The sequence below is a fragment of the Herpailurus yagouaroundi genome, unplaced genomic scaffold, assembly GCF_014898765.1.
Source record: "Herpailurus yagouaroundi ecotype Mexico unplaced genomic scaffold, PumYag 250, whole genome shotgun sequence".
NCBI classification, from domain to species: domain Eukaryota; kingdom Metazoa; phylum Chordata; class Mammalia; order Carnivora; family Felidae; genus Herpailurus; species Herpailurus yagouaroundi.
Window position 1 is genome coordinate 9432495 of NW_024412467.1, and position 24851 is coordinate 9457345.

Consider the following 24851-nt stretch of genomic DNA (forward strand, 5'->3'; position numbering starts at 1 on the left):
TTTTTATATGAAATTTATTGTCAAATTGGTTTCCATACAACACCCAGTGCTCATCCCAAAAGGTGCCCTCCTCAATACCCATCACCCACCCTCTCCTCCCTCCCACCCCCCATCAACCCTTAGTTTGTTCTCAGTTCTCAACAGTCTCTTATGCTTTGGCTCTCTCCCACTCTAACCTCTTTTTTTTTTTTTTCTTCCCCTCCCCCATGGGTTCCTGTTAAGTTTCTCAGGATCCACGTAAGAGTGAAACCATATGGTATCTGTCTTTCTCTGTATGGCTTATTTCACTTAGCATCACACTCTCCAGTTCCATCCACGTTGCTACAAAAGGCCATATTTCATTTTTTCTCATTGCCACGTAGTATTCCATTGTGTATATAAACCACAATTTCTTTATCCATTCATCAGTTGATGGACATTTAGGCTCTTTCCATAATTTGGCTATTGTTGAGAGTGCTGCTATGAACATTGGGGTACAAGTGCCCCTATGCATCAGTACTCCTGTGTCCCTTGGATAAATTCCTAGCAGTGCTATTGCTGGGTCATAGGGTAGGTCTATTTTTAATTTTCTGAGGAACCTCCACACTGCTTTCCAGAGCGGCTGCACCAATTTGCATTCCCACCAACAGTGCAAGAGGGTTCCCGTTTCTCCACATCCTCTCCAGCATCTATAGTCTCCTGATTTGTTCATTTTGGCCACTCTGACTGGCGTGAGGTGATATCTGAGTGTGGTTTTGATTTGTATTTCCCTGATAAGGAGCGACGCTGAACATCTTTTCATGTGCCTGTTGGCCATCCGGATGTCTTCTTTAGAGAAGTGTCTATTCATGTTTTCTGCCCATTTCTTCACTGGGTTATTTGCTTTTCGGGTGTGGAGTTTGGTGAGCTCTTTATAGATTTTGGATACTAGCCCTTTGTCCGATATGTCATTTGCAAATATCTTTTCCCATTCCGTTGGTTGCCTTTTAGTTTTGTTGGTTGTTTCCTTTGCTGTGCAGAAGCTTTTGATCTTCATAAGGTCCCAGTAATTCACTTTTGCTTTTAATTCCCTTGCCTTTGGGGATGTGTCGAGTAAGAGATTGCTACGGCTGAGGTCAGAGAGGTCTTTTCCTGCTTTCTCCTCTAAGGTTTTGATGGTTTCCTGTCTCACTTTCAGGTCCTTTATCCATTTTGAGTTTATTTTTGTGAATGGTGTGAGAAAGTGGTCTAGTTTCAACCTTCTGCATGTTGCTGTCCAGTTCTCCCAGCACCATTTGTTAAAGAGACTGTCTTTTTTCCATTGGATGTTCTTTCTTGCTTTGTCAAAGATGAGTTGGCCATACGTTTGTGGGTCTAGTTCTGGGGTTTCTATTCTATTCCATTGGTCTATGTGTCTGTTTTTGTGCCAATACCATGCTGTCTTGATGATGACAGCTTTGTAGTAGAGGCTAAAGTCTGGGATTGTGATGCCTCCTGCTTTGGTCTTCTTCAAAATTACTTTGGCTATTCGGGGCCTTTTGTGGTTCCATATGAATTTTAGGATTGCTTGTTCTAGTTTCGAGAAGAATGCTGGTGCAATTTTGATTGGGATTGCATTGAATGTGTAGATAGCTTTGGGTAGTATTGACATTTTGACAATATTTATTCTTCCAATCCATGAGCAGGGAATGTCTTTCCATTTCTTTAAATCTTCTTCAATTACCTTCATAAGCTTTCTATAGTTTTCAGCATACAGATCCTTTACATCTTTGGTTAGATTTATTCCTAGGTATTTTATGCTTCTTGGTGCAATTGCGAATGGAATCAGTTTCTTTATTTGTCTTTCTGTTGCTTCATTGTTAGTGTATAAGAATGCAACTGATTTCTGTACATTGATTTTGTATCCTGCAACTTTGCTGAATTCATGTATCAGTTCTAGCAGACTTTTGGTGGAGTCTATCGGATTTTCCATGTATAATATCATGTCATCTGCAAAAAGCGGAAGCTTGACTTCATCTTTGCCAATTTTGATGTCTTTGATTTCCTTTTGTTGTCTGATTGCTGATGCTAGAACTTCCAGCACTATGTTAAACAACAGCGGTGAGAGTGGGCATCCCTGTCGTGTTCCTGATCTCAGGGAAAAAGCTCTCAGTTTTTCCCCATTGAGGATGATGTTAGCTGTGGGCTTTTCATAAATGGCTTTTATGATCTTTAAGTATGTTCCTTCTATCCCGACTTTCTCAAGGGTTTTTATTAAGAAAGGGTGCTGGATTTTGTCAAAGGCCTTTTCTGCATCGATTGACAGGATCATATGGTTTTTCTCTTTTTTTTTTTTTGTTAATGTGATGTATCACGTTGATTGATTTGCGAATGTTGAACCAGCCCTGCATCCCAGGAATGAATCCCACTTGATCATGGTGAATAATTTCTTTTTATATGCCGTTGAATTCGATTTGCTAGTATCTTATTGAGAATTTTGGCATCCATATTCATCAGGGATATTGGCCTGTAGTTCTCTTTTTTTACTGGGTCTCTGTCTGGTTTAGGAATCAAAGTAATACTGGCTTCATAGAATGAGTCTGGAAGTTTTCCTTCCCTTTCTATTTCTTGGTATAGGTATTATCTCTGCTTTAAACGTCTGGTAGAACTCCCCTGGGAAGCCATCTGGTCCTGGACTCTTATTTCTTGGGAGATTTTTGATAACCGATTCAATTTCTTCGCTGGTTATGGGTCTGTTCAAGCTTTCTATTTCCTCCTGATTGAGTTTTGGAAGAGTGTGGGTGTTCAGGAATTTGTCCATTTCTTCCAGGTTGTCCAATTTGTTGGCATATAATTTTTCATAGTATTCCCTGATAATTGTTTGTATCTCTGAGGGATTGGTTGTAATAATTCCATTTTCATTCATGATTTTATCTATTTGGGTCATCTCCCTTTTCTTTTTGAGAAGCCTGGCTAGAGGTTTGTCAATTTTGTTTATTTTTTCAAAAAACCAACTCTTGGTTTCGTTTATCTGCTCTACAGTTTTTTTAGATTCTATATTGTTTATTTCTGCTCTGATCTTTATTATTTCTCTTCTTCTGCTGGGTTTAGGCTGCCTTTGCTGTTCTGCTTCTATTTCCTTTAGGTGTGCTGTTAGATTTTGTATTTGGGATTTTTTTTGTTTCTTGAGATAGGCCTGGATTGCAATGTATTTTCCTCTCAGGACTGCCTTCGCTGCGTCCCAAAGCGTTTGGATTGTTGTATTTTCATTTTCGTTTGTTTCCATATATTTTTTAATTTCTTCTCGAATTGCCTGGTTGACCCACTCATTCGTTAGTAGGGTGTTCTTTAACCTCCATGCTTTTGGAGGTTTTCCAGACTTTTTTCTGTGGTTGATTTCAAGCTTCATAGCATTGTGGTCTGAAAGTATGCATGGTATGATCTCAATTCTTGTAAACTTATGAAGGGCTGTTTTGTGACCCAGTATATGATCTATCTTGGAGAATGTTCCATGTGCACTCGAGAAGAAAGTATATTCTGTTGCTTTGGGATGCAGAGTTCTAAATATATCTGTCAAGTCCATCTGATCCAATGTCTCATTCAGGGCCCTTGTTTCTTTATTGACTGTGTGTCTAGATGATCTATCCATTTCTGTAAGTGGGGTGTTAAAGTCCCCTGCAATTACCACATTCTTATCAATAAGGTTGCTTATGTTTATGAGTAATTGTTTTATATATTTGGGCGCTCCGGTATTCGGCGCATAGACATTTATAATTGTTAGCTCTTCCTGATGGATAGACCCTGTCACTATTATATAATGTCCTTCTTCATCTCTTGTTACAGCCTTTAATTTAAAGTCTAGTTTGTCTGATATAAGTATGGCTACTCCAGCTTTCTTTTGGCTTCCAGTAGCATGATAAATAGTTCTCCATCCCCTCACTCTCAATCTAAAGGTGTCCTCAGGTCTAAAATGAGTCTCTTGTAGACAGCAAATAGATGGGTCTTGTGTTTTTATCCATTCTGATACCCTATGTCTTTTGGTTGGCGCATTTAATCCATTTACATTCAGTGTTATTATAGAAAGATATGGGTTTAGAGTCATTGTGATATCTGTATGTTTTATGCTTGTAGTGATGTCTCTGGTACTTTGTCTCACAGGGTCCCCCTTAGGATCTCTTGTAGGGCCGGTTTAGTGGTGACAAATTCCTTCAGTTTTTGTTTGTTTGGGAAGACCTTTATCTCTCCTTCTATTCTAAATGACAGACTTGCTGGATAAAGGATTCTCGGCTGCATATTTTTTCTGTCTAGCACACTGAAAATCTCGTGCCAATTCTTTCTGGCCTGCCAAGTTTCAAAAGAGAGATCCGTCACGAGTCTTATAGGTCTCCCTTTATATGTGAGGGCACGTTTACCCCTTGCTGCTTTCAGAATTTTGTCTTTATCCTTGTATTTTGCCAGTTTCACTATGATATGTCGTGCAGAAGCTCGATTCAAGTTACGTCTGAAGGGAGTTCTCTGTGCCTCTTGGATTTCAATGCCTTTTTCCTTCCCCAGTTCAGGGAAGTTCTCAGCTATTATTTCTTCAAGTACCCCTTCAGCACCTTTCCCTCTCTCTTCCTCCTCTGGGATACCAATTATGCGTATATTATTTCTTTTTAGTGTATCACTTAGTTCTCTAATTTTCCCCTCATACTCCTGGATTTTTTTTATCTCTCTTTTTCTCAGCTTCCTCTTTTTCCATAACTTTATCTTCTAGTTCACCTATTCTCTCCTCTGCCTCTTCAATCCGAGCCGTGGTGGTTTCCATTTTGTTATGCATTTCGTTTAAAGCGTTTTTCAGCTCCTGGTGACTGTTCCTTAGTCCCTTGATCTCTGTAGCAAGAGATTCTCTGCTGTCAGCTATACTGTTTTCAAGCCCAGCGATTGATTTTATGACTATTATTCTAAATTCACTTTCTGTTATATTATTTAAATCCTTTTTGATCAGCTCATTAGCTGTTGTTATTTCCTGGAGATTCTTCTGAGGGGAATTCTTCCACTTGGTCATTTTGGATAGTCCCTGGCGTGGTGAGGACCTGCAGGGCACTTCCCCTGTGCTGTGGTGTATAACTGGAGTTGGTGGGTGGAGCCGCAGTCAGACCTGATGTCTGCCCCCAGCCCACCGCTGGGGCCACAGTCAGACTGGTGTGTGCCTTCTCTTCCCCTCTCCTAGGGGCGGGATTCACTGTGGGGTGGGGTGGCCTGTCTGGGCTACTTGCACACTGCCAGGCTTGTGATGCTGGGGATCTGGCGTCTTAGCTGGGGTGGGTAGGCAAGGTGCACAGGGGCAGGAGGGGCAGGCTTAGCTCGCTTCTCCTTAGGTGATCCACTTCAGGAGGGGCCCTGTGGCAGCAGGAGGGAGTCAGATCCGCTGCCGGAGGTTTGGCTCCGCAGAAGCGCAGAGTTGGGTGTTTGCGCGGAGTGAGCAAGTTCCCTGGCAGGAACTGGTTCTCTTTGGGATTTTGGCTGGGGGATGGGCGGGGGAGATGGCGCTGGCGAGCGCCTTTGTTCCCCACCAAACTGAGCTCTGTCGTCCGGGGGCTCAGCAGCTCTCCTTCCCTTTGTCCTTCAGCCTTCCCGCTTTCTGAGCAGAGCTGTTAACTTATGACCTCCCAGCCGCTAAGTCGCGCTTGCTGTCGGAACACAGTCCGTCAGGCCCCTCCGCTTCTTGCAAGCCAGACTCGGGGGCTCTGCTTGGCCGGCGAGCCGCCCCTCTGCCCCGGCTCCCTCCCGCCAGTCCGTGGAGCGCGCACCGCCTCGCTGCCCTTCCTACCCTCTTCCGTGGGCCTCTCGTCTGTGCTTGGCTCTGGCGACTCCGTTCTGCTAATCCTCTGGCGGTTTTCTGGGTTATTTAGGCAGGTGTAGGTGGAATCTAAGTGATCAGCAGGACGCACGGTGAGCCCGGCGTCCTCCTACGCCGCCATCTTCCCTCTCCTCCGAAATTAGATAATATTTTGAACTGAGTGATTGTAATACTAGTAAATGTAATACATTTCATAAATGAAAATTTTAAATCTTAAATATATATTAGGTAAGAAGAAGAGTGCCTGAAATTAATGAGCTAAGCATTTGACATAAGAAGTTAGGGAACAATCAGCAAAATAACTCCTTCCCTCCCCCCTCCAAAAAAAGAAAGAAAGGAAGTACATAAATAAATAAAATAGACAATAAATGAAGAAATCATGATAAAGAGAGGCAATAATGGGAGCTCATTCTTTGAAAAAAATTACAATACTGACAAATGTCCAGTGAAATGCATTAAGAACAACAACAAAAAAGAAGGGGACCAATAACAGGAATGAAAACGAGTTTTGACTACTACTGTTGTAGTTATTTTACAAGTAAGAGAATACGAGCAACTTTATTCTAAAATTTTTGAAACTCTAGAACCTAAGCGAAAGTCCTCATTTCTTACTTCACTGAGAAACTTGAAATAATCACGAGAGAATTTCCACAGAGTTCTGCTACCCAACTCACTCTCTACAAACCCTTATTTGCATCCATAAACTTCCTGCCTGTTAATATAATACACTTATCCATGCTCCTGTCTAAACTTATAATATAATATATAGATAATATGATATATATAATATATATTTATAATATAATATATATAATATAATATAATATAATATAATATATATATAATATAATATAATATAATATAATATAATAAACTTATCCATGCTCCTGTCTAAACACAATCCCTCCATTTGTGCTCTAGATCGCATTCCTCTCTCCTACTTAAGGGCATTGCTTTAGCAACTCTCCCTTCTCATTGTTATATATTTGATTTTTTACTCTTTACCAGATTATTTCCATGAGCATGCAAACTATGCTTATTTCTCCATCCTAGTGGGAAAAATCCTCTCTTTGCCCCAAATCTCCATCGACTCCTTTGTCTGCTCCTCTCTATAGCACAAAATGTAACCATTCCTTGACTCCCATCTCTCTCACTCATATTTTTCTCCTACCACTCTAGCAAAAAAAGTCTTGTCAAAGTCATCAAACGACTTTGCTAAATCAAATGGCCAGCCTCTGCCATCATCTAACCTAACCTATCAATAGCCTTTGACAGAGTAAGAGTGCATTTTTCCTTTCTTCTTGGAATACCTTTTCCTTCGATTTCCATGACAGCATAGTTACCTATGTTGTCCACTCCACCTGCCTCACTGTTTACTCATTCCCTCTTTTGCAGATTCTTCCTCTTCTCCTCAAACCCTTAATGTTGGGGTTCTTCAGAGTGAATGCTTGGTCCCTCTCTTCCTATTTTTTATGTACACTTACTTCCTTGGTAATCTCATCTATTAATTATTAAGTATTATTTTTAAGTATTATTAATTTTACATATTATTTACATGCTGAGGACTCCCAAATTTATATTTCCTGCCCGAACTTCTCTTTCAGTTTCAAGATTTAACTACCTAGTTGCCAATACTATTTGAATGTCTAGTAGAAACCTCCAATTCAATATGTACCAGAATGAACTTGGGATTTTATCTGCCGGGCATGCGTTAATGATCCTTCCAGTGAAACATGTAATCCAAGAGGAATTTCTATAGTCTCAACCTTCAAAATATACCTAGAATGTAACCACTGTGATTTCTCTGCCTAAAACTCTGCAATGGCTCCCAGTTTCACTCAGAGAATCCAAAACCTTTCAACAGTTGGCAGAACCCCACATAATCTAGCCCTTTAACTTTCTGACCACCTCACCTCGCCCTGGTCCACTCCAGTCCAGCCACACTGACCTTTTGCCCTTATTCTTGTTCTTCCCTATTCATAAACAGTATTCAGCAGTTAGCCACATAGCTAATGTCCCTTTTCTCTTTTAACTCTTTTCTTAGCTGTTGTCTTTTCAACAAGACCTGTTCTTACTACCTTATTCCATTGCGTCCTCCCAATTTGTCTTTGGATCTTTGTTCCATTTTTCTTTATTCCATAGTACTTTTCATGTTCTACCACACTGCATAAGACGTATGCATGATGTTCAGTTATTCTTTTATGTCTCTGCCTCCCAAAATCTACACTTCATGAAAGCAAGGATTCTGGTTTATTTTGTTGATGTGGAACTGGGTCTGGCATATTGCAGGTGCTCCATAAATATTTGCTAAGATAGTTAACATGTAAATATGTAAAATCCTGCAAAAATCAAATCCATCAATATTTATTTTTAAAAGGACAACACATCATGACCAAGTTAGGCTTGTCCTAAGAATACAAGGTAATGTAGCATTAGAAAAATCAGCTGATGTAATTCACCATTATATTCTTGCAGAAGATGCATCATATTATTTCCTTGATAGATTAAAAAATTGATAAAATTCTGTATCCATTTATAATCATAATTTAGAAAATACTTTTAGGGGGGCGCCTGGGTGGCACAGTCAGTTAAGCGTCCGACTTCAGCCAGGTCACGATCTCGCGGTCCGGGAGTTCGAGCCCCGCGTCAGGCTCTGGGCTGATGGCTCGGAGCCTGGAGCCTGTTTCCGATTCTGTGTCTCCCTCTCTCTCTGCCCCTCCCCTGTTCATGCTCTGTCTCTCTCTGTCCCAAAAATAAATAAACGTTGAAAAAAAAAATTAAAAAAAAAAAAAAGAAAATACTTTTAGGGGTGCCTGGGTGACTCAGTCAGTTGAGCGTCGGACTTTGGCTCAAGTCATGATCTCACAGCTCATGGGTTTGAGCCCCACTTCGGGCTCTGTACTGACAGCTCAGAGCCTGGAGCCTGCTTCAGATTCTGTCTCCCTCTCTCTCTGCCCCTTCCCTGCTCACACTCTGTCTCTCTCTCTTTCTCCAAATATAAATAAACATTAAAAAAAAAGAAAAAAAAAGAAAATACTTCTAAAAATCTAATAGAAACTTTCTTATGTTTGCCAGGATATCTAAAAATTCTTTAAAAATGAAAGCTTTCCCTCTGTTTGGGATCAGGCGAGGGCATCCACTATCACTGCTTCTATCCATCAGAGATTCAGGCTGAAGTAATAAGACAAGAAAAATAAATAAAAGGTATTAAGATTTGAAAGTAAGAAGCAAAACTGTTATTATTTGTAAATTATATGGTAATGTATGTAGGAAATGCAAAAGACTATACAGATCAGTTATAGAATTAATAAAAGAATTGCCAAGGTTGCTAGATACATAATTAACATGTATCATTTACTTGTATTTTATGTGCTAGCTACAAACTCATAGGAAATAAGGGAAGTATTTTTAACATGAACTATAAACATTATTAGGAATAAATCTAACAAAAATGTGCAAAATATCTTATAGAGAAAATAATAAACTTGATTGGACATTGAAGCAGACCTATATAAAAGGAAAGCTGTACCATACCATGTTCATGGATTGGAAGATTTGGTATTGATTAAACATGAGAATTCTCCCTAAGCTGAATTATAGTTCTTTCAATCCTAATAAAAAGCAAATCAAATTATTGGTAGAGATTGACTCACTGCTTCTAAAGTATATGGAAATGCAAATGATAAAAAAAATGGCCAAAACACTCTTGAAGGAAAATACAAGGGGTGAAGTTGTCCTTCCATATGGCATAAAACTGTAGTAATTAGTGTGGTACTGATGCCAGGATAGTGAATAGACTGATGGACTAGATTAGAGAACCCAGAAACAGATATATGTTCATCTAGAAAGTTGGTATGTGAACAAGGTAGTTTTGTATATCAGTGAGGAAAATTGACTTTTCAAATGGTACTCCTGGGATAAGTAGGTTTCCATATGGAAAAAAGTAAAAGTGGACCCCTACCTCATACCATACATAAAAACTGATTCCCAGTAGAAAAGAGATATAAATGTGAGAAACAAAATTATAAAGCATATAGAAGATAAGAAAGCTTCAATGACTCAAAAGTAGTGAAGAATTCCTTAATCATGAAGGAAAAAGTTGATAAACTTAACTTTAATAAAATTAGGAATTCTATTAATCAAAAAACATCATAAAGAGACTGAAAACACAAAACACAGAATAGAAAAAAATATTTGCAACATGTATTACCAGAAATCCAGTCTAGTATCTTGAATATATTACAAATTCCTACAAATCAACAAGGAAAAAACTGAGAACTCAGCAAGTAATGAGAAAAATTCCCACATAAAGGGACACTTCACAAAGAAGGAAATAAAATAGCCAACAGACATATGAGAAGGTGCCCAACCTAACTGGTCGTCAGGGAAATGTACTCGAAAACCACAAATAGAGTCTACATTTTACCTAATCAAAAGAAAAATGCAGAAGAAAATGCCAGGATTCCTTTTTTAATTAAAAAAAATCTACATTTTAAATATGTTCCCTGGGAAATTTTTCATTCATTTTAAAGTTTCAGAACTATCTTGTCAACGAATTACTAAAATCAGTATTGCATACATGTTTTCACCTTCTTTGGGCGATTTACTTATTGGAAATGAAATTACTCCATCAAAGGTGTATGAAGCAAAAAGGGTTAAATAAATGGAAAGATATTTCATGCTCATGAATAGGAAGACTCAGTATTAGCAAAATATCAGTGCTTCCCAACTTGATCTATAAATTCAGTGCAACCTCAGTTAAAATTCCAGTTTTTATGGATAGACCAACTGATTCTAAAGTTTATGTGGCAAGGAACATGACTTAGAATAGGCAATGCAATATTGAAGAAGAATAGAGCTGGAGGGCTGTAGGCTACCCAGCTTCAAGGCTTACTATAAAGCTGCAGTAATCAAGACAGTGTAGTTTTGGAGAAAACATAGACAAAATAGATCAATGGAACAGAATAGAGAGCCCCAAAATAACCCCCATAAATTTGGTTGACTCATCTTGGACATAGGAGCAAAGGCAGTATTTTCAACAAATGGTGCTAGAACAAATGAACATCCACATGAAAAAAAAAAGGAATCTAGACACAATCATTACACTCTACCTCATAATTAACTCAAAATAGATCACAAACCTAAGTGTAAAACACAAAACTGTACAAAGGAGCAAAATCTAGACAACCTGGCGTTTGGTGATAACTTTTTCGATGCAACATCAACATATGATCCACGAAAGAAAGAACGAACTGATAGGCTGGACTTCATTAAGGTCAAAATGTTCTGCTCTCCAGACGATACTGTCAAGAGAATGAAAAGACAAACCACGGACTGGGAGAAAATATTTGCAAAAGATGTATCTGATAAAGGACTCATTTAAAATGTACAAGGAACGCTTAACACTCAATGATAAGAAAAGAAACAAGTTGATTAAAAAATGAGCCAAAGACCTTAACAGACACCTCACCAAAAAAAAAAAAAAAAAAAAAAAAAAAGATATGCAGATGGCAAATAAACGTGTGAAAAGATGCTCCACGTCATATGTCATCTGAGAAATGCAAATGCAAACACTGAGATACCACTAGACATCTATCAGAATGGCCCAAAGCCAAAACACTGATGATATCAAATTCTGGCAAGGATATGGAACAACAGGAACTCTCATTTATTGCTGGTGGTAATGCAAAATGGTGCAGCCACTTTGGAACACATCTGGCAATTTCTTAAAAAAATTTTACATATTTATTTTTATTTTTGAGAGAGAGAGAGAGAGAGAGGAACAGAGAGGGATACAGAATCCGAAGCAGGCTCCAGGTTCTGAGCTGTCAGCACAGAGTCAGACACGGGGCTTGAGCCACCCAGGCACCCCTGGAAATTTCTTTTAAAACTAAACCTACTTTTGGGGCACGTGGGTGGCTCAGTCAGTTAAGTGTCCAACTCTTGCTTTAGGCTCAGGTCATGATCTCGTGGCTTGTGAGTTGGACCCCCGCATCGGGCTTTGCACTGACAGTAAGGAGCCTGCTTGGGATTCTTTCTCTCTCCCTCTCTTTCTGCCCCTACCCTACTCTCTCCCTCTTTCTGTCAAAATAAATGAATAAGCTTTACAAAAATTAAAAAAAAAAAAAAAAACCTAAACATACTCTCACCACATAATCCAGCAATCATGCTCCTTGATATTTTCTCCAAAGAATTGAAAACTTATGTTCTCACAAAAGTCTGTAGCCTGATGTTTACCGCAGCTTTATTCATAATTACCAAACTCTGCAAGCCACCAAAATGTCCTTCAATAGATGAATGGGTAAATAAACTGTGGCACATTGTGATGATGAAATATTATTCAGCACTAAAAAGAAATGATCTATCAAGCCCTGAAAAGACATGAAGGAAAGTTAAGTGCATGTGACCAAATGGAAGAAACCAATCTGAAAAGGCCACATACTGTATGGTTCCAGCTATATTTTGGAAAAGGCAAGACTATGGAGACAGTAAAAAAAAGTCAGTGGATGTCTGGGGTGAGCAGGGAGGGAGGAAGGGAAGACTAAGGGGGAGCATAGATTTTTAAGGCAGTGCAAATAGTCTATGATACTAGAATAATGGACACATGTCGTTATAACATTTGTCCAAATCTACAGGAAGTACGACACCAAGAGAGAGTCCCAATGCTCGCTGTGGTCTTTGGGTAGCAATGATGTGTCAGTGCAGGTTCATCTGGTGTAACAAACGTACCATTCTGCGGGGGGTGTTGCAATGGGGGAGGCCATGCATGAAGGGGGTTGGAGGTATATGGAAAATCTCTGTATCTTCAGTTCAACGTTGCTGTGAACCTAAAAATGTTCTAAAAAATAAAGTCTGTGTTTAAAGCTTATTTTTTAAAGGTGTGTGAACATTTTTTTGAAAATCCTGATGCACACCTCCCTCTATGTGGCAAGGATAACTATGCCACAAAGACCTGATCATCGGGATGTTACAAGGTAGTGTTGGAGGAACCAAGTGAAGCGATGTCCTGGGGGGTGGGGATGGTGGGGAGTTGGAGAATGTAAATGAAGGAGGAAGGAGTATTAATTAAGCTGGATGTGAGAGCACTGGGTTCTCCTGTGAAGAATGATGGTCCTCCTTCAAGGCGGCCCTTTACCTCTGTTCTGGCTTGTTCCTCCTCAGACATTCTGAAATATGGACACACATAGAAGAACTACTCCAAGAGACTTTAAATACAATAATTTAACGCTACTCTCCCAGGGCGATATACCATAAGGACAAAACATAATGGGGAAAAATATTTCAACATTGGTTACGGTATTCATATTGTCTGGGAATGGTGAGTGGTAGCACTGTTTCTCTAAGACTGTTCTGGGTCTCTTGCGGGATAAAGCAAATGAATAAGAATGCGATATTCTAATTCTATTATTTCCAGTGTTCTTGACAACCAGCTTTATCGGTGCAGGAAAAAGCCCATCTTTAGAGGTGCAAAAGTTCAAATAAACCCTTTACTTCTAAGTTTGAATTGGAAGTTCAATATATTCTCATGATTTATTTTATCTTTAAAAATTTTTTTAAGCTTTTTTCTAAAACAAACTTCTAGTTCTGTGTACAGAAGTAGCCAAGAAAATAATGATGAGCCTCACAGCAACGAATATCTTCAGCAGACAGATGGTGATCTTGTCATGCCGTTTCCCACTAAGAAGAAAGTGCTCCTTGGAGAAATGAATGGTTCTAGGTCTGGGTCAGAACATGTACAGGAGAAACCTGGAATATCTTCTCGGATCAGAAATCAAGAAAGAAAGGAAGATGGTGAAGACAACTTATTCACTAAAATGTGTCAGAAGGACTTAGGCACCAACCTGAAGAGGTCCCCTGGGTAAAGACTGAGCAATTTAAACATCATCAAGAGAGCAAGTGCAGTGGGGTGAAGCACAAAAACAGGTTAAAGTCCACACGTTCATGATGGAACAAAAACCAAAACCCAAACAAACAAAAACACCCCACACAATCAACTCAGACTAACTGCCAAGTGGTCACCTTTGGAGAATGCTGGTGAACCAGCACGTTCATATAAAACTAATACACAAAGGGAAATAATCAAGCATTTATCTGATGTTTCTCTATGAGTGGTGTCACTGGTTAAATGGTAGATGAGGGGGAGTTCCTCTGTAGAATTATTCCCACTAAGAAATGAACAACGATTGATAGCATATTCTCATTTTACCCCTGAATGAATTAATGTCTCTATTACTCTACATATTACATACCACTACATATTCCCCTTAATGAATTAATGCATCTACATATCACACTAATGTATAGCCATTAGCATCTGGCAACGTCACCAAAGAGAAACAACTAGATCTTCCACTTGGAAGACTGCACCACCACTTATAAAGCAGACTTAAAAGAATTCAGGGGCACCTGGGGGGCTCAGTGGGTTAAGCGTCCGCCTTCAGCTCAGGTCATAATCTCACGGTTCATGGGTTCGAGCCCCGTGTGGAGCTCTGTGTTGAGTTTGGAGCCTGGAGCCTGCTTCAGATTCTGTGTCTCCCTCTCTCTCTCTGCCCCTCCCCTGCTCACGTCCTGTCTCTCAAAAAAAAAAAAGTTAAAATTAAAAAAAAAAAAAATTTCATCCTAGACCTGATCCAATCAGTCACGTACAGGAAATTACAAAGGAGAGACTGATATGTTAAAACACCATGGAGATGTAAGGAGCAAATCCAAACTGGGAAAGTCTACAGGACGAATCAGCTGGCTTTTCTGCAACATCAACAAACTTCAAGGTTGTTGAATCAACAACGATTTCAAGAGGATGCTGTAGATTACAAGAGACTTAAGCAACATAATCACTACGTCCAGTGATGGGCTTTTTGGATCTTGATTCAAGTAAACAATTTGTAAGAATGAAAGCACAGCCATTAATGCAGTTATGAAATCATTATTAACATGAACATTGTATACTAAATAGTTGATGATATTGAGGAATGACTTAATTTCTTGGGATATAATCATTATGGCTATTTCTGAAGAATCCTTATCTTTTAGAGATACATGCTAAAAATTTTATGGATGAAATTTAAAAAGAAAGAAATCACCCTGGGAATAATAGAGGAATCACCACAGATAGGAAAGAGATATAATCGATTTCAGGAAAGTTTCATTTCCTCCCCCAACCCACCCCTAGAAGTCAGAGTTTATTCTACGGAGTCATGGATGCACAAACAGAGCCTACTTGGGGAGGCAGGGCTTTTGCTTCTAGGCTGGGAGGAGCCTGGATGAGGCAACAGCTTCACAGTGTTCTAGTCTCATCCCTCAACACTTTGCTCTGAGACTGTGCCCCCGTATTAGTCAGCTCAGGCTGCTGTAACAAATACCATAGACTTGGGGGCTTAAACAACAGAAATGTATTTTCTCACGGTTCTAGAGGTTAGGAAGTCCAAGATCAAGGTACCAGCTGATTTGGTTTCTGATGAGAACCTTTTACCTGGCTAGCAGATGGCCACCTCCTTGATATGTCCTCATGTGGTAATGGTAAGAGGAGGGAGGGAGAGAGAGAGAGAAAAAAAGAGTGGGGGATGGAGAGGGGAAGAGAGAGGGAGAGGGAGAGAGAGAGAGCGAGAGAGATCGAGAGATCTTTCTCTTCTTATAGGGCCACAGTTCTGCTGGATTAGAGCCCAACCCTTATGACCTCATTTAACCTTAATTACCTCCTAAAAGTCCCGTCTCCAAATTCAGTCACAGTGGAGGTTTGGGCTTCAACTCTAGGGAGACACAATTCCATTCTACCACCTCCCCTTGTAGGACTTTCCTGCTCGGTGCTGGGTCTGAGCCAGTTCTCTGTGTTGGTAGCCAAGTACCTGAGAGGATCCAGCTACATGAATATTTGCTGGGCTTCATGATGGCCCATATGGCTTTGCACAGATGCCAGGCTTGACTGAATTCATTAGATCAAATCAAACTGAAGAGAGCTTAATGGGATATTGCTTTTTGCTAGTTCTTTCCCTCCTAAGACCAAATACTGAATGGAATTAATCAGTCGCACGACCGAAATGGAGATGGTTCAGGTTTTTTTGGTCTTGTTTCCATTCAGTTGGGTTTCATTTTATGAAAGCTTTCTCTGCAAGGGCCACGCACAAGCACCGAACCCCCCTGCTTTTTGGAGGAAGGATAATGAGCATGAAACAAACCTAATGAAACCACAGCTCCTAACCAGGAGCGCTTCACAATTGGGAGCAGTGGAAAGGCAGGTGGGGGGTGGTGCGGGGAGAAGGAAGGAACCAGGAAGACAAAAGAAATAAAGAGAAAAAGAGCAGCGACAAAAGGGGAGGAAGGGGCAAGTCTGGAGGAAGAGGGAGGCGGTGCGCGGTGGGGGCGGGGGTGGGGGGAGAGCTGGAGACCGCCAAGGAGGAAAGGGCAGACACAGCGCTGCAGAAGAGAACCAATAACCTGGAATGACAGGGAAGGGCTCAGGAGCCCTTGACGTTGGTATTTCTTAAAATAAATAGCTCTCTCTGAGCTTCAGCTTGATTTGGGCTGAAAGCATAAAAGATGAAATCATCATCTCGCCTGATTGTAGGTTTGCTGAAATATTGTCCACACTTAGGTCTTCTTTAGCCTTAAATCATGGGACAGTGTATTGTAAACGGAGAAGCTACAAGCCCCGAGTGAATAAAATTAGTGTTGACACTTCAGAATAATGTCAGTACAACTGCAGAGTCACCCCAACTCAAGGACCCAAATGTCTTTATCCTTCAGGGCTTTTTTTTTTTTTTTTAATTCATAGGGCAGATATAATTGGCTGCCTCCCCAACATCTATTCTCCCTTCTTTGCTAATGGAACCCATGGTTGTGCTTGAATGGCAATGTGCCCCCATCCTGGGGAATAATAAGCATAAGCTAGACCGGTTTTGGAAATCCCACTCCCCCTTGATAATAACCAAACTAGGGACACACAGTGAGGTATAAGGGGAAATTGGCTTGTGGGTTTATGGGAAAGATTTTCTTAGCTGATAAAGGAGAGGTTGCCTTCCTGTTTTGGATGCTGTTGTGTGAGAAGGAGCTGCTGCAGCCAGATTGTGAACAGAGGTAGCAGGCCAAGAGAACCACAGAAATACCATGTTCAGGTCCTGGTGTTGTTGAGCCGCAGAAAAGATTCTGATGCTCCCTACCTCAAGACTTCTTCACGGGACACGATGAAGTGTTTCGTTGCTTGAATTCCCACTAACCGGCTATTCTGTCACTTGTGGCCAGACACACTTTACTGAGAGCATCACGTATACACAAAGCTAAAGCATATTAGCAGGAATTGGTTCAGCTGTGAGGTACAAACCCCAGCATAGCAGTGGTTCAAATGAGATGGAAATTTCTTTCTCTTTCACTTAAGACTCTGGAAATAAGCAGTCCCGTTGGTATAGCATCCTATGGCGTCAGAAACTCAGAAGTCGGTCATCCTGGCTTAATGATCAGTAATCCATGGCCTTGGTTTCAAAGGTCCCCTCGTGCTCTAGGTTGGTTGCTGCAGTTCCAGCCACCATGTCCATTTTTCAACCAGCAGAAGGAATGAGAAAAGGAAGGGGCACCCACATGTGACTTTCGTCCCAGTCCTCAGGAAATACAGGATCTCAGGTAATAACCTTGAACAACTGATCTGTGTAAAGGAATCTGTGTAATAGGAGATTCTTCCTATTTCAGAGGCCCCCACAGTAAGGTGCTTTTAGAGGGTGTTGACCAGAGGCAGCTCCTCAGACCTCCCCACACTTCCAAAATTAACCCCTGTCTCTTGGTGGGTCCTGACAATGGGCATGACTGAAGCTGAGGTGGCTCCTGGGGTCGATAGGAGACACTAAGGGCACAGAGGTCTGGGGCCAAGCTCCCTGGGGAGTCATGCTTCCACTCCCCGGAATACAAATGAGGCAGATAAAAACAGACGTGGGTTTGACACTGGCCCCGTGCTTCCCTAGCTCTCAGTGAAGTTACTCAGCCTCCCTAAGCATTAGATTCCTCGCCTATGAGACAGGATGTAACAATAGTAACCACAGTAAGTGGACTTTTTCTTCTTGCTCTTCCTCTCCTTTCCTCCCTCTCATTGACCATCAGTTTAGGTGCTGAAAGGCTGTGGAGTGAGTCAAGGAGAAGGGCCAAGGCTTTGCGTGGACAAGTGCACAGTCCTGAAGCTTTGTGGTGAACAGTGGTCATGTTGGCAAGAGGAAGGGCCCTCCTGTTGATGTTCCACAAGATGGCGCTCCTCTCTGGACTCACTTAAGGGCTTGCGAGCCCTTCGCGGGATACTCAGAACCCTTGGGATCCCGTGGTGCTTCCTGCTGCCAAGGGCAACCAACCCGTGGGAGAGAACAAGGGTAGCAAAGGCCAAAAAGATCCTGAGTGAAGGGGGCAGGGGAAGAGAGACAAGACAGAGAAGGGTCACTTAGATACCTTCTGAACCAATGGGCTGAAAGATTCTCAATGAAAAAAGAAATATACACTGTCTTCTTGTTGTCTTTTTCCTTGTTTGATAATGGACTGTTCCTGCACATCCTTACATGTGTTGTGACTTTACCTGCGAATCTTAGAGGCAATAAAATGCTCCAACGTATACAAGGTACTGAGCACAGTGTCTGGCACATGGTAACCATTCCAAGAATCCCAGTGACTGTCTTTAGACTAAAAGAGACCTTGGTTCTTGTCTCAGTCCCGCCACTAGTGAGCTGTGTTTCTTGGTTGATGAAATGGGGGCTTTGAACAAGGTAACTTCTAAGTACTGTTTTAGCTCTCCTGTCTTTGTAGAGCTGATGTTGGGGCTAGAAAGAGGGTGGTGGAATACACACAGCCAAGATTAGGAAAGAGTTTTTGACCTGATCTTGGCTGATGGGGGTCAACTGGGTGGGGAGAAGAAGGGCTGGGTTCCTGCTTTCAGGGCCCCCCTAAAGCCATCTGAATATGGAACCAAGACATCCCCAGGGGTGGACCTCTCTTCTTCAGAACGGAATGTGTCCACTCTTCAATTATTCTTCGCATATAGGAAATCTGACCAACTAAAGAATTCTCTGTAAAAGGGGAAATGTTTTTGGACAAATGGTGGCATCATCTATTCTAATGAGAACTGATTCAATCAAACTGGTTTTCTCTGAACCTTTAACTGACATGAGCCACGTTTAGGAAACGAGGACTTTGATGTTAGGATGAGAAAGTGGAGGGCAGAGATGAGATGTGGTGGGGTGACGGAAGAAAGTGTGTAGGGAGGTGAGGTCAATGCGTGTGTGTGTGTTGCTGTACTTGGCTAAGGGCGGGAGATGCCTAAAGAGCTTCCAGATTGCGTTAGTGTCCTGTGGCTGCTGTAACAAATTACCACAAACTTGGTGGCTTAAACCACCAGGTATTTATTTTTTCACAGTTCTGGAATCAGGGTGTCGGCATGGCCATGCTCCTCCTGGAGGCTTTAGGGAAGAACGCTTCCTTGCTTCTTTTAGCTTCTGCCTGGTGGGCACATCGTTCCCGTGTCTGCCTCCCTGTTCACATGGCCTCCTTCCCTGTGAGTCTCTCTGTGTCCTCTCTTCCTATGAGGAACCAGTCACTGGATTTACGATGACCCTAAATCCAGGATGGTTTCATCTCGAGGTTCTTAACTAATCACATCTGCGAAGACCCTATTTCCAAACCAAGTCACATGCTGAGGGTGTGGTTGGCCATGACTTTGGCGCGGGATACCATTCAAGGACTGGGCAGACGTTGCAAGTGGGAGAAAGGGGAGGGGCAAGCTGCGAAATTGTCTTTTCTCTAGAGCTGGCCTTTCCTCTCCCCTCTTCTCAGGTGAGGCTTGGCCTCTCCTTCCAGAAAATGCGGCCCAAGGGGACAGGAACTGCACCTGTAGATACCAACGTAGGGTGTTGAGCTCCCTGCTATCCTTTATACCTGCTGTCCAGCTGGAAAACACTCTCTCCTCAGCTTGCCTCCTCTCTTGCCCTGCTCCTTCTCCCCTGCCTGCTCGCTCCTCCCTGCCCAGGGACCTGATTCCACCTGGGACGGCTTCAGGCTTCGAGTGTTTTGCATGCGATAGACTGGTGTTTGTGGGTTTTGTCCGGGAAAGAAATTACTGGTGGCGTTCACGCATGTAAATGGCAGTCTCTAATTGCCTAAGCATTTTTGTTAGTTACTGCTATGACTTGAACGTGATTGGATCCCCTCACCCCCGCTACTGAGTACTATTTTGAAAATTTCATCTCTACCTACAAGAGCTTGGTCTCACAGCCCCATCAGTGCAGCTTTTTTAGGCAATGCACGAGCCCAAGGGCGGAGCATTGGATTCTTATTAGCATTTTCCAACAGCCAGGCTCCGTGCTCTTATGCAGATGTGCCGAATGCATGCTTTCCTTTTATGTAAGTGTCTGATCCACAACAGAGTTGTCCTCTGACGGCTTTCATCTGCTCAGATCTTCCAGGGCCCTTTTAAGGTAGCAACAATTTGGCAGGTCTAATCAAAGAAGCTGGCCTCCTTATATCAAGAAGTTAAAGTTCCGACATAGCCCTAAAATTTCTTGAGACAAATAGTTCATATATTTTAAGTTTGAGGGTACATTAGTCGAGAGTTGTTGTTGTTGTTTTCCTGAGTGTGATAAAAGATCAACTCAAACTAGCTGGGGCACAAAGAGGGATATAATAGAATACTGGGGTTTCTTACATAACCCAAGGAAACCAACAGCCAAACAGCGAGAGGGCAAGGATGTGGCGCAACTCAAGATCCGGAGAGCCTGGAAATATCCCAAGGTTTTGTGCTTTGTCTACGCTTCTCTCTACGTGTTGACCTCATGATCACCCCAGACCAGCCCACATTTTCATCTTGCTGAGGCCACAACTACAACAGCACTGACTCACTCTCTTTTGGTCCCACGGTAAAATACAGTGTCAGGGAAAGGCTGTGATTGGTCCAGCTGAGACAAGACTATCACTCCCGGATCCAAGAGCCACACATATCTGGAAAAGTTCCTTCCTTTGGACAGTTTCTGAACTTGTATTGAGGTCAATGACTCTCTAAGTCCTGTCTTCTTTTCTGCAATGCAAATCTGGATGATTTTGCTGTGTACCTTCTCTTTTTGAAGAAACTGATGCTTTGAGTAGTATGATGGTTTTTTCCTTTGACAGAACCTTTCTGGAACGAGCAGAAATATCCATCCCAGTAAAAAAAAAAGCCTACTACTCCAAGTTTATTAAAACGGGTCAGATATTTTATTTAAGATTCTGTGTTAAGTGCTATCACATAAAGAATATTTAGTGTTGGGGCGCCTGGGTGGTTCAGTCGGTTAAGTGTCTGACTTCGGCTCGGGTCATGATCTTATAGTTCACCGGTGTGAGCCTCACGTGGGGCTCTGTGCTGACAGCTCGGTGCCTGGAGCCTGCTTCAGATCCTGTATCTCTGTCGGTGTCTCTGCTCCTCCCCGCACTTATGCTTTGTCTCTCTCTCTCTCTCTCTCAAAAATAAACATTAAAAAAAAATTTAGTGTTACCGATATAGATTTAACAAACACTATAATATTGTGTCTAGCAAAAAAACCCTCTTTTCTGTTTTAAATATACATTTCATTTATTGAGGAACTAAGGCTGAGATTTAAAAGGGGCAGTTTAGGGGCGCTTGGGTGGCTCAATCGGTTGAGCGTCTGATTTCGATTCGGGTCATGATCTCCCAGTTACTGTTATTTGACTGATCACGGTAAATTGAACAGTTCGAGCCCCACATCGGGCTCTGTGCTGACAACTCGGAGACTGGAGCCTGCTTCGGATTCTGTGCCTCCTTCTCTCTCTGCCCCTCTGCCACTTGTGCTCTGTCTCTCAAAAATAAATAAATGTAAAAAAAAGTGGGGGGCAGTTGATAAAAGCAACTCTAGGCTATGTCCCCATATATTAAAAATAAGAGTATGGGCAATACGTGTCACCGTCCTTTGAAAAGACAGGTGCTGGTTCCATCAGAAAAGCAGACCAGATTCTACCACGAGGCTCAGCTGTCTTGCACTCAGTCGTCATTTAATGGAGCAAGGCTCTTCCTTTGTCCCGTGCATTCCACATTCCTGGTTCCTCGGAGTAGCTCACACGTCATTCAGGAGTCCTTCTTTGCCCACTTCGAAGGGTAAGGCCGAAAGACTAAGCAGAGACCCCCCATCTCTCATGGGGATATAGTGCAGAAGCGAAGATTTGGAGACAAACCGTCCTGGCTCCAGATACAGACTTGGTCACTTCATCGTGCCGAACATCATATTTAACACTTGAGGGTTTTGAGTTTCTCATTTGTAAAGTTGAGATGATTTTAGCTAGGGTTGTTCTGAGTATTAAAGGAGATTATCTGTGTAATGAGTTTGGCACATTATTAGCTGGCAAGAGTTCCATTTGCTTCTAACCATACTCTGACCTCACCTCCTTTTCTGGGTTGTCCCAGTCTCTCTCCTTGGTCCCCTGTGTGTCCCCAGCACCAGGTGGGTAGGAGGGGCCACAGCCCCACTCATGTGAACTTTCCTTCCAGTGGTGTCACTTAACCAACAGCTTCCCTTCTGTCTTCCCTCTTTACTGTTTTTACATGAGCGCTGGGTCATTTCTGGTCGGCTGGCCTCACACGGGGAGAACACTCATCTGATATGGAGTGTCCTCTGTCCTATGTGTCCAGATGCCCCATTGGGGTGAGAAGTTTGTCTTGAGCAGAGTATTACGGTCTTTCAAAAGTTATGACTAGGTGGGTGTTCCAGTTCTGTCTTGTCATCCTTCCATATTTACTTGTGTGCTAATTCCGAGTACCCCATGTTCTTTTTTTTTATTTAAAAAATTTTTGATGTTTATTTTTTTTTGAGAGAGAGAGAGTGAGAGAGACAGAGCACGAGCGGGGGAGGGGCAGAGAGAGAGAGAGGGAGACACAGAATCCGAAGCAGGCTCCAGGGTCTGAGCTGTCAGCACAGAGCCCGACGCGGGGCTTGAACCCATGAACCATGAGATCATGACCTGAGCCGAAGTCGGACGCTTAACCTACTGAGCCACTCAAGCACCCTCCAAGTACCCCATGTTTTTTGGAGAACATTTCTTATAAAGAGGAAGAAGTGTTTGTGTAAATGCACCAACCACAGATTGAGGGGCACTTTGAAGCAAGGGGGCCTGCTAATCCTTTCCACGGCTGGCCCAGTCCCTGGAGGGAGAGTGACAGGAAGGAGAGTCAACTGGTGATCAGAAATAGTGCCATGTAAACCCTCAGGCACCAACAGCCTCATCCAAGAAACTGTTATGAATGTCAAGAGCATCACATTTGCTGAGGCAGGATCAGAGGACAGCCAAACTCGTGGCCATTGCCAACGCAAGGATGATATACGACCGTTGTTTTCTCTGCTCATTAATATCCGGTTTTCCTGAGGTGACATTTCTCCCAGTGCTAGAAGGAAGCAAATACGTCTTTGGCTTTCTCTGGCTCTGGGTATCAAGCTTAGTTCTCCAACAGAAGAGCCCAAATTCATTCTGATGGTCTATCTGTGTCAATATACATGTCAGAAAGAAGAACCCATGAAGCAGCACCTCTGGAGAGATCCCGACAAGCACAGCATATAATTTGGCATTGGGGCCTCCTGGACACTCCAAAATCCTGCCCTTTCCAGGAGAGCTGAGAGGAATGGCGGTAGCAGCTGCCCCTGGAAATTCTGATCAAACTTCCCGAGAAGCAGCGCAACCACTTTTGGGCAGTGACCCCGCCTCCAGGGGTGTTTTGGGGCCAACCTGGCTTTGCTGAATCCTATTATTCTAGCTTGAGGACTCAACCGCGGGGCACAGGGCCAAAGACGGTCCTATATCTGTTGAGAAGAATCAGAAACACTTGGCCATTTAATTCTGTCTCAGATAACATTCAGATGCCTTAACCCATAAAAATAAATCCAATTCTTTGAAGTCTGATGGGTGTTTGCATCTTTATACAGAGACAATGGGAGCTATATTTCATTATTGGCTTTAATAGAAAAATCAGGGACTAAATGTCTGTAAGATGAAGCCCGTGAAACCATTTTAAAGCCTATAATTGTCTTGATAACTAGGGGCGGGGAGAATGCACTAGAATTCAGTAAAATAAGGTATATTTAAAGCATTCTAAAGACAATATTTGGATTGATAGTTATAAATACTGTTCAAATGGGCCTAACTTTATTTCCCAATTAGCAAAAGATAAGAAAACCACTTCTGATTGTTTTAGATGCAGACCATAAATGAATGGCCACGGAATAAGATATGAGCGTCTCTAAAGCGCACAGCTCATGAATTTGTCCAGAGCGCCACCTCGTGGACCGATCGTTGCGGCTCCAGAACGGCTGGGGGGGATCCTGTAATAGTTTAAATTTCTTAAGAGGAAGTGAAAACCCTTTGTTGCCTCATTTTAAAACGATTTTTCTAATATGTCCGTATATATTTTGCCTCGATAAACATACCATAGCATAACCACCCATTTCTTAGGCAAACTGGAGCGATTGGACTTCAAAAGCATCCTTTAGAAAAATCAATTTCCTATGCAGAGAATCAGTAGTGTAGGTTGGCAATGCAGACAGTGAGAGATAGTCACAAACTCTCTCAGCCTTTGTCACATGTGTTTTGAGTAAGTCTCTTTGTTTTCATACAGTTTACCTCTTAATGACAATAACTTAGTGCATACAATTTTATGGAGTTGACGGCACTGGTTAATGAATTTATTGGTTATAGTTAATAAAGTGGCCCATATATACGTGTGTGTGTGTGTGTGTATGCGTCTACGTATGTGTGTGTACACACACGTATGTATATATATGTATCTATACCTCTATCTAATGCTCTCTGTATATACATCGAAGCATTCAGAGTGTGCTTCCCTCCCAAACCTCCTAGCTGTGAGGCCTCTGAGGACAGGAGCCATTGCTTATGGGCCCTGGCACCTTGAGCCCCTCGCATGGTGCTGGGAGGGTTTAAAGCAGTGGTTCTCAGCTTTGCCTGTACTTCGGGATCCTCAGGAGAGCTTTCAAAAACATTGACGCCAGGTGCCACCCCAGAGACTCTAATTTAATTGGTGTGGAGAATGTGCTTGGTATTGGGAATTTTCAAAGTTCCCCAGATG